Here is a 15,294-nt window from a genome sequence, read left to right as displayed (position 1 = left end):
AAGTGCTTTTTGGAAGTCTTAAAGGGACAGGGACCCCAAAAGCAGACGGAAGCACCCAGGGACAATTAGTTCAGAGGCAGGTAATCTGGGGATCTCTGGGCACTCTAACCCCCTGGGCAGCAGGGAGCATGGAGGCCCCTCACAGAGATAAATAGCCTCCCCGGCCACTCCCCCTCCAAAGCGGCTCCACCATTTTGGACAGGTCACGCCCACAGCAACAGTATACATAAACCTCATAGCAGCCGGGCAGGAATCAGAAGCCCTGTCTGGGTGCAGCTGCCCAGGACAAGCCACTGGAGGTCGCTGTTCTCCCAGGAGAGGAAGGCCACAAACCAACAAGAAGAGAAGTTCTCCCAGTTCTTCCAGCCATCACTTGTCCCAGCACTACAAACTATTTCTATCACCATGAAAAGGCAAAATTACAGGCAAACCAAGAACACAGAGACAACACCAGAGAAGGAGACAGACCTAACCAGTCTTCCTGAAAAAGAATTCAAGATAAAAATCATAAACATGCTGACAGAGATGCAGAGAAATATGCAAGAGCTAAGGGATGAAGTGTGGAGAGAGATCACAGATGCCAGGAAGGAGATTACAGAAGTGAAACAAACTCTGGAAGGATTTATAAGCAGAATGGATAAGATGCAAGAGGCCATTGAAGGAACAGAAACCAGAGAACAGGAATGCATAGAAGCTGACATAGAGAGAGATAAAAGGATCTCCAGGAATGAAACAATATTAAGAGAACTGTGTGACCAATTCAAAAGGAACAATATCTGTATTATATGGGTACCAGAAGAAGAAGAGAGAGGAAAAGGGAAAGAAAGTGTCTTTGAAGAAATAATTGCTGAAAACTTCCCCAAACTGGGGGAGCAAATAATCAAACAGACCACGGAAATACACATAACTCCCAAAAGAAAGGACCCAAGGAGGACAACACCAAGACACATAAAAAATGGCAAAGATCAAGGACAAGGAAGGAGTTTTAAAGGAAGCTAGAGAGAAAAAGGTCACCTATAAAGGAAAACCCATCAGGCTATCATCAGGCTTCTCAACAGAAACCTTACAGGCCAGAAGAGAATGGCATGATATATTTAATGCAATGAAACAGAAGGCCTTGAACCAAGGATACTGTATCGAGCACAATTATCATTTAAATATGATGGAGGGATTAAACAATTCCCAGACAAGCAAAAGCTGAGGGAATTTGTTTCCCGGAAACCACCTCTACAGGGCATCTTACAGGGAATGCTCTAGATGGGAGCATTCCTAAAAAGAGCACAGAACAAAACACAAAACATATGAAGAAGGGAGGAGAAGGAATAAGAAGGGAGAGAAGAAAAGAATCTCCAGACAGTGTATATAACAGCTCAATAAGCGAGCTAAGTTAGGCAGTAAGATACTAAAGAGGCTAACCTTGAACCTTTGGTAACCACGAATTTAAACCCTGCAATGGCAAAAAGTACATTTCTTTCAATAGTCACCCTAAATGTAAATGGACTTAATGTACCAATCAAAAGACACAAAGTAATAGAATGGATAAAAAAGCAAGACCCATCTATATGCTGCTTACAAGAAACTCACCTCAAACCCAAAGACAAGCACAGACTAAAAGTCAAGGGTGGGAAAAACATATTTCAGGCAAACAACAGAGAGAAGAAAGCAGGGGTTGCAGTACTAATATCAGACAAAATAGACTTCAAAACAAAGAAAGTAACAAGAGATAAAGAAGGACACTACATAATGATAAAGGGCTCAGTCCAATAAGAGGATATAACCATTCTAAATAGATATGCACCCAACAGAGGAGCACCAGCATATGTGAAACAAATACTAACAGAAATAAAGGGGGAAATAGACTGTAATGCATTCATTTTAGGAGACTTCAAAACGCCACTCATCCCAAAGGATAGATCCACAGGGCAGAAAATAAGTAAGGACATGGAGGCACTGAACAACACAGTAGAACAGATGGACCTCATAGATATCTACAGAACTCTAGAAGCAACAGGATATACATTCTTCTCAAGTGCACATGGAACATTCTCCAGAATAGACCACATACTAGCTCACAATAAGAGCCTCAGTAAATTCCAAAACATTGAAATTCTACCAAACAACTTTTCAGACCACAAAGGTATAAAACTAGAAATAAATTCTACAAAGAAAACAAAAAGGCTCACAAACACATGGAGCTTAAAAACATGCTCCTAAATAATGAATGGATCAATGAACAAATCAAAATAGAGATCAAGGAATATATGGTAACAAATGATAACAACAACACAAAGCCCCAAATTCTGTGGGATGCAGTGAAAGCAGACTTAAGAGAAAAGTATACAGCGATCCAGGCACACTTGAAGAAGGAAGAAAAGTCCCAAATGAATAGTCCAACATCACAATTATCGAAAATGGAAAAAGAAGAACAAATGAGGCCTAAAGTCAGCAGAAGGAGGGACATAATAAAAATCAGAGAAGAAATAAACAAAATTGAGAAGAATAAAACAACAGCAAAAATCAACAAAACCAAGAGCTGGTACTTTGAGAAAATAAACAAAATAGATAAGCCTCTAGCCAAACTTTTTAAGAGAAAAAGAGAATCAACACAAATCAACAGAATCAAAAATGAGAATGGAAAAATCATGACAGACTCCACAGAAATACAAAGAATTATTAAAGACTACTATGAAAACCTATATGCCAACAAGCTGGAAAACCTAGAAGAAATGGACAACTTCCTAGAAAAATACAACTTTCCAAGACTGACCAAGGAAGAAACACAAAAGTTAAACAAACCAATTATGAGCAAAGAAATTGAAACGGTAATCAAAAAACTACCCAAGAACAAAACCCCTGGGCCAGATGGATTTACCTCGGAATTTTATAAGAACACACAGAAAAGACATAATACCCATTCTCCTTAAAGTTTTCCAAAAATAGAAGAGGAGGGAATACTCCCAAACTCATTCTATGAAGCCAACATCACCCTAATACCAAAACCAGGCAAAGACCCCACCAAAAAAGAAAATTACAGACCAATATCCCTGATGAATGTAGATGCAAAAATACTCAATAAAATATTAGCAAACCGAATTCAAAAAATACATCAAAAGGATCATACACCATGACCAAGTGGGATTCATCCCAGGGATGCAAGGATGGTACAACATTCGAAAATCCATCAACATCATCCACCATATCAACAAAAAGAAAGACAAAAACCACATGATTATCTCCATAGATGCTGAAAAAGCATTTGACAAAATTCAAATCATTTCATGATAAAAACTCTCAGCAAAATGGGTATAGAGGGCAAGTACCTCAACATAATAAAGGCCATATATCATAAACCCACAGCCAACATCATACTGAACAGCGATAAGCTGAAACCTTTTCCTCTGAGATCGGGAACAAGACAGGGATGCCCACTCTCCCCACTGTTATTTAACATAGTACTGAAGGTCCTAGCCACAGCAATCAGACAAAACAAAGAAATACAAGGAATCCAGATTGGTAAAGAAGAAGTTAAACTGTCACTATTTGCAGATGACATGATATTGTACATAAAAAACCCTAAAGACTCCACCCCAAAACTACTAGAACTGATATTAGAATACAGCAAAGTTGCAGGATACAAAATTAACACACAGAAATCTGTGGCTTTCCTATGTACTAACAATGAACCAATAGAAAGAGAAATCAGGAAAACAATTCCATTCACAATTGCCTCAAAAAGAATAAAATACCTAGGAATAAACCTAACCAAAGAAGTGAAAGACCTATATCCTGAAAACTACAAGTCACTCTTAAGAGAAATTAAAGGGGACACTTAAGAGAAATTAAATGGAAACTCATCCCATGCTCGTGGCTAGGAAGAATTCATATAACAAAATGGCCATCCTGCCCAAAGCAATATACAGATTTGATGCAATCCCTATCAAATTACCAGCAACATTCTTCAATGAACTGGAACAAATAATTTAAAAATTCATATGGAAACACCAAAGACCCTGAATAGCCAAAGCAATCCTGAGAAAGAAGAATAAAGTAGGGGGGATCTAACGCCCCAACTTTAAGCTCTACTACAAAGGCATAGTAATCAAGACAACTTGGTACTGGCACAAGAACAGAGCCACAGACCAGAGTAAAAGATTAGAGACTCCAGACATTAACTCAAACATATATGGTCAATTAATATTTGATAAAGGAGCCATGGACATACAATGGTGAAATGACAGTCTCTTCAACAGATGGTGCTGGCAAAACTGAACAGCTACATGTAGGAGAATGAAACTGGACCACTGTCTAACCCCAGACACAAAAGTAAATTCAAAATGGATCAAATACCTGAATGTAAGCCATAAAACCATAAAATTCTTGGAAAAAAACATAGGCAAAAACCTCTTAGACATAAACACGAGTGACCTCTTCTTGAACATATTCCCCGGGCAAGGAAAACAACAGCAAAAATGAACAAGTGGGACTATATTAAGTTGAAAAGCTTCTGACCAGCAAAAGACACCATCAATAGAACAAAAAGGAACCCTACAGTATGGGAGAATATATTTATAAATGACAGATCCGATAAAGGCTTGACGTCCAAAATATATTAAGAGCGCACCCACCTCAACAAACAAAAAACAAATAATCCAATTAAAAAATGGGCAGAGGAACTGAACAGACAGTTCTCCAAAAAAGAAATACAGATGGCCAACAAACACATGAAAAGATGCTCCACATCACTAATTATCAGAGAAATGCAAATTAAAATCCAATGAGGTATCACCTCACAACAATAAGGATGGCTACCATCCAAAAGACAAACAACAACAAATGCTGGCGAGGTTGTGGAGAAAGGGGAACCCTCCTACACTGCTGGTCGGAATGTAAATTAGTTCAACCATTGTGGAAACAGTATGGAGGTTCCTCAAAATGCTCAAAATAGACTTACCATTTGACCCAGGAATTCCACTCCTAGGAATTTACCCTAAGAATGCAGCACTCAAGTTTGAAAAAGACAGATGCACCCCTATTTTTATCGCAGCACTATTTACAATAGCCAAGAATTGGAAGCAACCTAAGTGTCCATCAGTAGATGAATGGATAAAGAAGATGTGGTACATATACACAATGGAATATTACTCAGCCATAAGAAGAAAACAAATCCTACCATTTGCAACAACATGGATGGAGCTAGATGGTATTATGCTCAGTGAAATAAGCCTAGCGGAGAAAGAGAAATACCAAATGATTTCACTCATCTGTGGAGTATAAGAACAAAGGAAAAACTGAAGGAATAAAACAGCAGCAGAATCACAGAACCCAAGAATGGACTAACAGTTACCAAAGGGAAAGGGTCTGGGGAGGATGGGTGGGAAGGGAGGGATAAGGGCGGGAAAAAAGAAAGGGGGCATTACAATTAACATGTATAGTGTGGGGGTGCGGGGGCACAGGGAGTGCTGTGCAACATAGAGAAGACAAGTAGTGATTCTACAGCATTTTGCTATGCTGATGGACAGTGACTGTAAAGGGGCTTGTGGGGGGGACCTGGTATAGGGGAGAGCCTAGTAAACTAATATTCTTCATGTAATTATAGATTAATGATAACAACAACAACAACAAAAAAGAAAGTAAAGGAGGATTATTCCCTGATAGGTTAAAACTAACTGTAAATCAATGATTAATGCATGCTTTAAATATCCTTTATTTTGATCATTTGAAGGGTGTCAGATGATCAGCTATGGAAGTACATTTTTCTGATAATATTCCTTTCTCTTAAAAAAAAAAAAGCAGTTCCTGTGTGGTGATCTCCAATAAGTTCTTCACAATGGTATAAAGGGCCTATCAAAGTGTGGGCAAAGGGTTTGTTTGTGTTTATACAGAGGATCAAAGCCTAATTTGGCTACCCAGAAAACGAACTAAGATACGATATGAAGAAGAAGTTCCAACATCAACATACTCTGGAAGAGTCATTCCAGAAGATGATCATCAAAAAACCTCAACAAAGATCCAGGCGATGCTGCAGTTGTAGCTGCATTCATTCCACCGGTTCCTGGACTTGCCATTTGAATGAAGAAGGAGATACCTAAGCTGGCCTGTGCATACAGTAAAACAACAAATTTGACTGGATCTATACTGTTGGAACTCAACCAAGAATTAGGAGAAGTGCAAGTTGCAGTGCTCCAAAATCTTGCGACTACAGACTATCTACTGTTAAAAGAACATATGGGATGTAAACAGTTCCCAGCAATGTGTTGTTTTAATTTGTCTGATTTTTCTCCAACTATTCAAATTCAGTTAAACAATATCCATCATATCATTGATAAGTTTTCACAAATGCCTAGGGTGCCTAACTTGTTTTCTTGGTTTCACTGGAGATGGGTGGTAATTGTAGGTCTACTTTGGTTACGTAGCTGTATTCCTATTATGTTAATGTGTGTGCGCAATTTAATTAGTAGTTACAAGAAGATATGTCAGAGAAATAACCAATCTTCCCATGTTTTCTTCCGTCTGCTACTTCTATAGCTTTTCTTCTTCCTTCCTAATTACAACCCTTAAGTAGAATTCGTGCCTCATATCGAAATTACTGAGTGTCATAATTCTTCCAAGTGGTAAAGATACCTCAAGACAAATGCTGGGCATAGAAGCCACAGGGCATAAATCTGCAAAGAAGTAAAAAGCTAACCTTTTCAAACAATATGGCTTCTCTCTCACTTACCAACTTTACATCTCCCTGTATGGCCCCGGAAGATGACTGGTTAGCCAGAGACGGGTAAGATTCCTCAAGGGAGGAACAACCTAAGACAGGCACAGTCACAGGGGAGCCATCAGGTGAGAAATTGGGGAACAACAGAGGTGAGGCTTAGAACCTCACACCCCCTGTTTTGAGAGAAATATTCTGCATCCATGGATGTTTTGTTGCCCTTGTCTAGCTTGGATTAATACTTAGTCTATAGGCACACACCTCATCATCTACATTTGCTTTCTTACAGCACTAAACTATGTTTTCTACCTTTATCTTGCATCTACCTACCACTTCAGCATTTTATTAAAAAAAATAATAATGATAATAATAAGGGAGAAATGTGGGATTCACATATAAATCAAGTATAAAAATCAAATGAATATTCATATTTGACCTGATTGTTTATAGTTCATAATGCATGATCAAAACCGAAAGTTTCTGTGATGACTGCCCTTGCTCTGTTCACCATGTAAGAACTTATTCACTATGTAAGAACTTGTTCACCATGTAAGAACTTGTTCGTTATGCTTCAGAAGATTGGAGACTGTTGATAATTAGGCTTGGGTTGATTAATGATTGTGCATTGAGTCCCCTATACAGAATTTAATTGTTGTTAACAACCATTTGATCAATAAATATGAGAGACGCCCTCTCAAAAAAAAAAATTTCTTAGCCATAGTATGGTTTTTACACATTTATGGAAGAGAGAACAAAGGAAGAGGGTAATTATGTGAGGAGGGGCCTATCAATAAGATACCAAGAACTATATGAAGGGTCATATTAATTAATATCAACTTAGAGAATGAGAAGATAAATTTTTAAAACTGAAAACCCACACATGTAAATTTGATATTATATAAATCATGATAATGGACTTGTTAGTCTAGTTCTTAACTTTAAAATTTTTTATTTGATCATTGCGATGTGATGTATTTTGAAAAGATAACCTTTTACCAAATACGTAAGTATAGTTATTTTTTGATACTGATTTAACTTGATATATTTTGATCAGAATGTGAAGCAACATTCTGCATCTGACTGGGAATAAGCCTGTGATGTAAAATTCCTGTCATATTACTGAATTTTTATCTACCTCTTCTATGAATACGAGATTGATACTTGAATCTCCCATTAGGATAGTTTCTCCTCACAGATGTATCAAATATTACATTATGTATTTTAAAACTATTAAAATAGATGCATATTAGTTTGAAAAATTCTGGGAAGCTACAAATACAAATTGGTGATTCACAGGTGCTCATGCAGTAACTGCAGTGAACCTTGATAGCCCCGCATAGTGACACTGTTACTACCTTCAGCTGGCGACTCAAAAAATCTTCCTAGGTATCTGCCTGCAACTGTTACTAGAAAACAAAACTGCTTTTCCTTCTCTTACACTTTTAGAATTTTACAGGGATATTATTCACCGATAAACTCTTATTTGGAGCCATAAGTATGAGAGATTTCAGAAAAGACTATATTTTTGGGTAGCAATAATATGATATTTACAATAGATATTTAGTATATTTACCCCTTTGATGGGTATCCATAGACATCTTTCTACCTTCATTTAAGCATCTAAACTGTAATTTACAAACAACAGTATTCTTTTTCATGTAATTAACCATCACACACCAAAAATTTGCTCACTGTTTCACCAAAAATGTGTAGACAGAAATTCTCAGAATTGATAGCTGCATGATAGATACATGGGTGATATTTACTCCTATTTTAGCTCAGTCATGATCTCCCTGTGATGTATCAGTGAGACAGGTAAGGTTTTGGTTCAGTAACAAATTAACCCCTAAATATCAGTAACTGAAAATAAGAAAGATGGATTTCTAAAGCATGATACATTTCCATGTTCATCAGTCTGGCTTTCTGGCCCATGTCTTCTCACTTTGGGATTCAGGCTAACAGAGGCGATCTCATCTAGAATGTTGATCGTCAAGACAAGGGGAAGAAAAACAGAGAACTGAGCACCCATCACAAGTGCTCAATTTAACAAGTCACTTCTGTCTATATTGTATTGGTCAGAGCAAGTTTTACAGAGTATCCCTGTACAATTCCGAACGTGTAAGAGAAGGAAAAGCAAGTTTTGTAGCTATGCCTAACTTTAAGGGAGGGAGAATCTGGTCTTCCTGTATTCCCAAATGTAAAAGGAAATAAGATTATCCATAAATGACAATAATGTTTAGCCTTTTAATCTGTGATGGAAAATAGGATTTTTCAAGTGATAAATTTTCAATGAGGCAAAACAAAACAAAAAAACTTAGCTACCTCCCCTCAAAACACTTTATCACTATTTGTCCTTTTATAACTTTAAGCATCATAAAATATTTTATTACTTTCAACTGTTATCTATTTCCTTATTCAGTCAGGATTAGACATTTTGCTATGAAAGAATTTTGCAACATGGTTAGCTTTTTTTCTTCTTCTCCTTATTCAATGTTTGATTTTTTTTCATTTTTGTATCCCCCGACAGAACTAGAGACATTATCACTCCAGCTATGTCATCCAGCTATTGTGAAGATAAAGCTATGTTTTAAGATATTTCCCAAAGTAAATACCCAAGAAATAAGACCAACAGAGCATTTATGCAATATCATTGGCCTCTTAGAAGAATTTAGCTGAGATCAAGAATTGCCAAATGTTCAGTTTTATGGAAGAACTTGGTTAAGAACATTACAAAACCTTAAGGATATACTTGAACATGTAAATGAAGTTTAACCATTTAAGCCCCCCCACCAAAAAGTAATAAAATAGAAGTAAAACAACAAAAGAGGATTGGATGGTTATTGTCTAGAGGAAAAACGAAGGTATATTCAATGTATGGCCAGAAACATTCCACACACTTTTTTTGTGCCACATACAAGGATTTGAAGATGAGAACATTCTTGAAGAAAAACAATGCTTCCAATAGTGTTTCTTTTTAAGCTACATAGCAATATACTTCAGAAAATGTAGGTGTCTTCTAAACCCTGACCTCATTCATGGTTCAAGTTGTCTACTAACTATTTTAATTTCTTTGACCTTCTCCCCCACTTCATCTTTCTCTTTTTCCATCATACAGCACATATCGTCAGCTCTCTGAGAAAAGACAGAAAAGCATCTTTCACATATTTGACAAGAACCTTGAATAGAATTTATCTGTGAATGTACTGTATATTTTGCTTGCCAAAAAAACTCTAGGAACAGAGATTACAGACCTTTGAAAGAAAAGAGGGAGCAAAATAGGCAACAATCTTGCCTTTCTTGACTTAGCATTTCTTAAAGTGTAACCTCACTCTGTAAACTTTCTAATAAAAGGAGTAGAAAAATACAGGTAGACAGGGAAGTAAGACCAAATAAAACCTTTTTAATTCTAGAAGAGGGGAAATGAAGATATTGAAGGCAGAAAGAAATGTTCTAAAGGCAGAGATATTGCAAATGGAAGAAAATTAGTACAAATTTTGGTCAAGTTTTCCTAAGTACTGGGAAGAGGTGATAAGAATACATGACAACTTGAAAGAGGGCAATCACTTTCTCCTCTAAAATGGGAAGAAAGCTACAAAGATAAGTAAGGGGAGAAGTGTGTTGAGATAAAGAGGACAACAGATATGGGATATTCTGTTAGATATATCCTCAAAGTCTCTATTAAGCAATAAAATAATATGCTCTTCTGGGAATGATGGACAATTTGTTCAATAAATGGCAATACTGCAAAAAGGAAGATATAATCCTAATTAGCTGGAGTGAAGAGTTTGCCATAGGAATAATCATAAATAAACAAGGTTTCCATAGACAACAGTGAAGTCTCAATTGAACTTTAAGGAGCTAAAATTAAATTTGGTCATGATTTCATTTCCTTTTGCCAGATCATAAAGCATCTGAATTAATATTGTTGAGTGAATGAAAAATGAGTAAAGTGCCAACCCAAGAAAGTAGTCAGTTTAAATCTGAAGGAAAAAAAAGTCTCCATTTTATCTTCCTTTTTCTGATCTCCTCATAGAATCACAAAATGTCAGAGTTTGGCAGGATCTTGGGATCTAACTCCTGATTCTGATATCTCCTATACAATTCCCCTGGCATATATTTAGTCAGTGCTTAGGAATCTCATCTTAATAATAACAAATTATCTACCTGAGCCCTGAAGCTTGGGGGTAGTAGGTAGTCAGCAGACTGGGAGGTCTAAAGGGTCTTTATTTTTTTAAGCCCAAAATTAGGTTTGCTTTCTTTCCACTGAGCTCTCCTCTGTACTGACAGATTGCTTCCATCCTCTTTGATGTGAAATTTCCTCAGATGTTTAAAATCAGCCATCAGCTTAATGTTCCTAGACTTGTAAGACTACCTTTCAGTTTGTCAGTGTCTCTTCACATTTGTCACCATCACTCTGGGTATAATTCTTTGCTTTTGTTAAGGTGTTTACACAGATCATACAATTAGGATGAGCAAAAGTCCTGCTTTGCATGAAATGAAGAGGGCTCCTACATACCTGACTTTCAGGACTGAAAACTAGGTGAGGTTTACAGAAATCAGGATGATTTGGTCACCCCTCAGCACACACATTGCTTGGTGATTCTCAACCACCACAAGAAAACAAATCTAGACCTGGTTTCAGTCTATTTCTCTTTTCCTGGTAATTGGAAAAGATTCTAATGACCAAATCAATAGTCAGGCAGCAGGAGAGTGATGACATGGGAAACAATGCATTTAAATCATTTACAGTTGAACTGTCGGGACCATGGTGGTAAAAAATAATAGACTCCTTTCTATACTGTGCTATGAATTGAGGTGACTAGGAGGCTCATTTCATATACTTGTTTTATGATATTTCAGGCATTCCACTGTTCCAACCATCTCCAAGCCACAGTCATCTGCATCAGGCTTGTGATGCACAGACAGTAACACGTTATTTAACTTATGTCTCTTGAAATTGTTTCTTAGAACTGTATTTAGAAAAGTAAAAATATTAACTTCATCCAAAATGTGAGGAAGAAATGCTGGACAAGCTTTCCTATCTTTCCCACAAAAGCATTCTTACTCTGGTCTGCCCTCCCCATGAAGTGAGGCTTCCTGAGGAGAAACCTACCAAGTTAGAACCCGCTTTCTTTGGACTTCCACTGTCTAAAGAACGTCAGGATTGAGATCCACATTTTCAAATAAGTACCAGATGCCCCAGGCTCCAAGTGACCCTGGAACTGGATTATTTTTTAAGAACTTGATTTTTTCCAGATAAAACTTAGGCTACAACCTTCATGAATTTATCCCCCCTCACCCCATACTTGAAGTCAATGGACTCTACTGACACTCCTGACCCCAGCTCTGTCCTTTTCTGGCACTTTCATTTTGTTCCCTTCTGGTCAGTTGTCTCCAAAACTCATGAAAAAATTTAGAGTCAGTTATAATTAAGAAAATACCTATAAAAAAGGGAAAGAATTATACCCAGTAGAAAATGGGAGACTTTTACTACAGCAAGAGACCCAAGGGAGAAAGAGTCTCTTGTATGTTTAACAATATCAACAACCTTATTTATACTAAGTACATTAATACACATAGAAGGCTTGGAAGAGTGCCTGGCACATAGCAAGTGCTCAAAAAACGTCCATTATTATCAAGTGCTATATCTTAATATTATATTATAGTGGATAACTATTTTCTTAATATATAAATGGTTCAAGCACATTTTAAAGTATAGAAATTGCATGTAGGAGAATATAGAATTTATGTGGAACTATTCCACTCAGAGATAATATTTGTATATTTAAAATTATAGCATGCATAAGCTTAAAGATCTTTTATTGTTTCAACATTTTATATATTCAGAGAATATATATATGTTACATTCTCTTCTAGCAATTGAGTAATTAATGAATTTCTAAGTAATCATTTTTTTTCCAAAATTTTATTATTCTGAACAAATTTGTGTATTGATATCTTTTTACATAAATTTTTCAGAAGAGTACTATTTCCTTAAGATAAAATCTAGAGGAGAATCTTTGGACCAAAGGGTACAATTTTAAAACATGTGATTCATATTGTGAAACTGCTCTCAAAAAATGTGATTACTTTTCATGCACATGAGTAGTGCAAAATTACTGTATCCTCTCAAATCCTTACAAATATATGTAGCTACGTATATGTATATATATAGGTATTCACACATTTATATGTAAATCTATTGATTGAATCTTTATCAATACTTGTATTTTAGCTTTTACATCAGTATTTAAAAAAAATTTGAGGGAGTTTTCACATAACTTGAAACATCTTTATAATTCTGTGATGAAGACAGGGTTAGGTATAGAATACATACATATAATATATAGGTATATGAAGGTATAGAAATACTATGGCATTTTTATGGATGAATGACTCAGTCAGCAAGTGGTAAGGAAGCAAAATGTAGGCTCTTGAATGCCGCGCCTAGAATTCTTTCCATTTTAGCAAGCAGAATTAACATGTCAGTAAGTAAATTTCCTGAAATATAGTGGGAGCAGCTAGGATCATTCACACTATTTTAGGGAATCTAATTTGGCATCCCACCCAAAATAAGTCAAAGAAGTCAATGGACAAAGTCAGAATAAATGTATAGATGGATGTCCTGAGTCAGTGGTCTTTGAAATATTTAACTTTTTCCCCTGTGGGTTGCTTGGGGTTTTGCTGAATAATGGGAGACTTAGTAACTGTTTGTTCAGTTGATTGACAAGCATTACACTGAGTAATTAATTACTTGTTATTTATTAGTATTTCAAGAAGACTGTGTGTAAATCTAGAGTAAGTCACTCAAGGTTTAGGGGTTTAATGTTTGATTTTTCATTGATTTATATCAAATTTTACTCTATTAAAAATTAGACCATAAAACTGTCCTAATAAGGATGATTCGGGCTTCAGTCAGAGGGAAAAAGATGAGAATAAGAGCCAACTCATTTTATTACTAAGAAAAGGCCAATTTCTTATCAGCATAATCACCTTATGTCAGGATGCAGAGCTCAGTGGTGCCAAAATCTGAGAGAATCTTGTCCATAGACATAGAAAATCAATTCTTTTAAATCACTAATTTCTCTCATTTTTAGAAAAACAGAAGTAAAATTTCACTAATAAAATTGTTGATCAGAAATATCCAAATATGTTGATAGCATTATAACAGTTAAATGGGCTTTTTTTTTTTTAAGATTTGGAGGCTTATATTCAGAAACTCAATAGAAATTATCATGAGAAAGTGGACAATCAAAATGCATGACAGCTTATTAGAGTTGTTTATAACATTATATCTCATCCTAGGTATCAAAGTATAAGAGGTTCGCGTCTGAAAATCCATTAGAAGCAATGTAAAACAAGTGAGTTTGCTGAAAATCTTGCAGGACCCTTATAGTCTCTCACATAAAGCAGAAAAGACAATTTAGCAGTACCAGACAAAAATGACAGTAACCTGATTCTTCTTGATTCTGAGCCCCAGTATATTCTTCTTATGAAACAGTTATCTTTCAAAAAATGGGGAATACTAGCCCCCAACAAAATGAAACCATATGGCATGACTGCTGGCCTGTCTAATATCGCTGTCATTTTTCTCTATTTATATTTATATTATATACACAGAAGCAATTATCACATAATTAATAAGTTAAACAATGTAGCTATAGAATCCAATTGTGCAGACTTAAATACTGACTCTTGCTCTAATTAGTTGTGTAACCTATATTAGTTTAACCTCTCTTTGCTTCAATTTCCCCCGAAATAAAATGAAGATTTAATTCTTCTTATCTAATAGACTTGTAGATAAGTTCATGTAAAACACTCACTCCATAAAATGTAACATTCTTATTTTTTCTTCAGTTTGAAAAAACTCATAAAAATTATTTTTTTTAATATCATGATGTTAAATATATGCCAATTTCACTTCCATTTCTATTTGGAAGAAAGTTCTGATTGTCTCATTTATGCCACTGTATTACAAATTGATGATATCTATTTGTCATAAAAGCTATGTCAAAGGGTACCACAAAAAAAAAAACAGTTACAAAATAGGGAATCCAGAAGGGTATGGAACACTCTGTTCCAATCTCTTCAGACATAGTGTGCAGACTCTCAGAATCAACTCTAAATAATGCACACCAAGTGATGTGACATTTCAATCCACTCTCACTTACCATACAAAGTCTACCTTCTATAGCTTTATGTCTGACTCTTACAAACTTATCTAATATATCCTTTCTCAAAAGATTTTGAAAAATAAGCAGACATGAGGAATAGAGTCTATGGTTTGAACCTATGGGTTAATCTGTCTATTCTAATCCCAAATGACTTTATCAAAGAAATATAATAATGACTAGAAACTGATTCTAGCACAGAATGACATAAATCAGACAGATGTTTTAAGAAATGGCAAACTACACTGCAGATTAGACTGGGTTGAGGGCAGGAACTGTGATTTACCACTGGAAGAAAAATCCCACGTAGATATAATGGGAACGATGTCCAAAAGACCCATGAACAAACCTAACTCAGGCTGTGATTTGATGTCTGAGGGTGAAACAGATGGGGAAAGAGGAATGTAATAGAGTTGAATA

The 15,294-nt window shown here is 36.0% G+C and overlaps 1 protein-coding gene across 2 annotated transcripts in view; it reads right to left on the bottom strand.

The window, feature by feature from the left end:
• Positions 1 to 15,294, bottom strand: part of LRRTM4 (leucine rich repeat transmembrane neuronal 4) — a 694,254-nt gene that overhangs the window by 372,167 nt on the left and 306,793 nt on the right. The gene's annotated exons all lie outside the window — the stretch shown is intronic.

Source organism: Manis javanica, chromosome 1, assembly GCF_040802235.1.
Source record: "Manis javanica isolate MJ-LG chromosome 1, MJ_LKY, whole genome shotgun sequence".
Lineage (NCBI taxonomy): Eukaryota > Metazoa > Chordata > Mammalia > Pholidota > Manidae > Manis > Manis javanica.
Note: the sequence above shows the minus strand (reverse complement) of the source record. Positions and strands in the feature narration are given on the sequence as shown.